The sequence below is a fragment of the Colobus angolensis genome, unplaced genomic scaffold, assembly GCF_000951035.1.
Source record: "Colobus angolensis palliatus isolate OR3802 unplaced genomic scaffold, Cang.pa_1.0 Scaffold33, whole genome shotgun sequence".
In the NCBI taxonomy this organism is placed as follows: Eukaryota; Metazoa; Chordata; class Mammalia; order Primates; family Cercopithecidae; genus Colobus; species Colobus angolensis.
The window spans coordinates 1,368,823-1,372,042 of NW_012116599.1; positions in this window are offsets into that span (position 1 = coordinate 1,368,823).

The following is a 3,220-nucleotide window of genomic DNA, read 5'->3' on the forward strand; positions in this document are numbered from 1 at the left end:
TGGAAATATAAATGTGAATACTTTATTTTAGCTTGATAAATACAAACCAGTCCAATGTGGGCTAAACTATCATTATAAGAATTGTTCTAGAAATTCCTTTGTTGTAGTGATATCATACAAATCTCTGACTTTTCTCCCTGATGTGTTTCTGGGGAAAGTGCTTTTCTAAAGCCTCCAGAAGCCACTTGAGTACTTCCTCAGAACATAGTTTCATATCTCTTTGTTAGTACATTTATCTTTGCTGGTTTTTTAAATGTCATATCATGTTCTACATTTGTGATTTATTTTTTATCAAATTTAAACTTCCAATGGCAGGCACAGCGTCTTCTGTGCCTCTCATTCTTCTGCAAGTAATGGGTGATCCTTAGAGTCATGTTTACTCAGTTCTTCAGAGAAGGAGAGTAATTGATGATCTCACTCCAGAGAAAGCAAAATAACTTTAATGGTGTCAAACAAATCGCAGTGGCCTTTATTCATAATGCATTCTCTTGAAAAGCCAGCTTGCTGCAAATATATGCCCTGGACCAGTTGAGCAATAAAAAGAACAAGGGTTTGTGACACAATGTTCCAGGAAGTCTGCCAGTCACGTTCCTGGGCCTTCTGTAGGGTAGGAAAAGGGCAGCGAGCTTCAAATGCAAGCAAGCCCAGGAGAGAATGAGAAGAGCACATTGTACCCTCAATACTTGTCAACTGTAACATGGGGATGCACTTGGTCACCATTTTCCAAAAGGAAGGTCAGGACCTCTGAACCTTCCTTGTGCAGAAGTTTTGAAGGTCTGAAGGTGTTAGTGGTCCACAGATTCACATTCAAGGTACTCAGAAAAACAACAAAAAATCAGGACTAAATTGAGCATTATGATATCACTGTTAGTCATTGCTCCAATAAAGTAATGAGTTATTTACTATAAAATGTGAAGTACATAGGAGAAAGTATTATGCTGCAAAGGACCATGAAATTTATTTTGTTTCAACAGAAAACACAGTATCTCAGAACTGGAAGAAAATTAATCTGCCCAACCCCTTTGTTTATGTCAACTTTTTTTTTATTTTATAGGTGAGGAAGCTGAGCATTGAAACTTGTATATTTTCTGAAATACACAAGTAGCTAGTGGAAGTGTCAGGATTGGATTCAGGGCAGAATAACACAAGAGCTAACACCAAGAACTAATTTATTTTATATTTAGTCCTTGGGTCTTTGAAATATTAATATGTCAGTGTTAAATAACTGGGGAGGTGGGAAAGGGGATAGGACCAGAAGAAATGTGTTGATTTGCTAAGTCATTTCAAGACCAAGACTCATATTTAAATTTTTTTACTGTTAAAGTATTACATTTGTGGTAATAAGTTACACCACTATAGAATTGCACTATAAAGACAAAAACCGCTAACCTCAAGAGTTGTCACTGTAAACAGCTATGCAAGTATTATTTCAAATGTTTTCCTATGTTAGCCTAGTACGCATGCACACACACTCATTTGTATGATACATTTATGTACATATATAAACTAAAATGTTTTTTGTTTCAAAATGGGTACATACCAGGCAAACTGCTCAGTAATTTGCTGTTTTTCACCTAAGAATAAATCAGAGATGTCTTCCTATGGCAGTATGCATAGATCTGCCTCATTCTTTTTAATGGCAATATATTTCATAGTATGTATGTACTGTTGTTTATTCTCCTATTGAGGGAAAAGTAGGCCAGTTCCAATTAGTTACTCTTAGAGAAAATGCTGCGTTAAACATATGAACCCCAACTGTGATGCTATTTCTTCAGGTCAAATATCTAAACATGAGATTGCTGGGTCTTATTGCTGAGTTATTTTAACAAGACTTGTAATACAGGTGTTTGGGGTTTTTGTTTGTTTGTTTTCAGTGGGGCTTTTTTCCCACACATTGAAGTAAAACCTTTAAGAAACTACTTCAGCTAGAATTACATCCCTGGTGTGTATTCTCTTGTTTTCTAAGGCCACTTTTAAGATCCCTTAATTATAAGGTTTTTTTTTTAATTTATCTTGAAAACCAATATAATGAATGAAAAATGAGTACAAGTCCATGAATATTCATGTCCCACAGTACATGTTTGGAAGTAACTTTCATTTTCAAACTCTGACCTCATTTTGACCTTCAAAGTTATACTACTACATTGTGATACAAAATAACTTTACATCACAGACTCTAAAACAAAAGAGCAAGTATCAAAGATAGCGTATTTGGTGATATCAACTGGCCCTGTCCTTCTTCACCTCTCACTCCTCTCTTGATATTTGCTAGGCATCCCTAACATTAAATTTTAAAATCCTTCACATGTGCCAGGTGTCACATATACCCCTGAGCAACAGCAGCAGTTACAAACCTATTCAAGCACACTGAAGGAAAATTTGATCTTAGTCCATGAGTGCTTTGTAGAATTTAAAATTGGAAAAGACTTTAGAATAAAGACAGGAAGAAAACTAACTTTTACCAGAACACCTGCATGTGTAGACACTCTTTGGAGATCACCTCTTCTGTTTTTCATAGCCTTCTCACAGGGGAACTATCCATGGGTCCTAAATGAAGATTGTTCAAGGAAGCTTACACGACTGGTAAATGATGGATAAGGAATGCAAATCCAGATCTTTCTGACTCTAAAATCTATGTTCATTCTGTTCCTGGAACTGCCTTCGTAATTGTCCATTCGGAACAAATGTTCTCTCATCTATACCAGCGGTCTCCAAACTTTCTAACACCAGAGACCGGTTCTGTGGAAGACAACTTTTCCACAGACTGGGGGTGGAGGATGGTTTTGGGGTGATTTAAGCACATTACACTTATTGTGCACTTTATTTTATTATTACAATGTAATATATAATAAAATAATTATTCAACTCACCATAATGTAGAATCAGTGTGAGCCTGAGCTTGTTTCCCTGCAACTAGATGGTCCCATCTGGGGGTGATGGGAGACAGTGACAGATCATAAGGCATTAGATTCTCATAAGGAGCATGCAGCCTAGATCCCTCCCATGCACAGTTCATAATACGGGTCACACTCCTATGAGAATCTAATGCCGCTGAGAGGTGACAATGTGCTAGCAGCCCTCACTCTCAGCGCCTCCTCAGCCTCCGGCCTCGGCGTCCACTCTGGCGGCGCTTAAGGAGCCCTTTAGCCCGCCACGGCACCGGCACTCTGGGAGCACCTCTCTGGGCTGGCTGAGGCCGGAGCCCCCTCCCCTGCTTGCC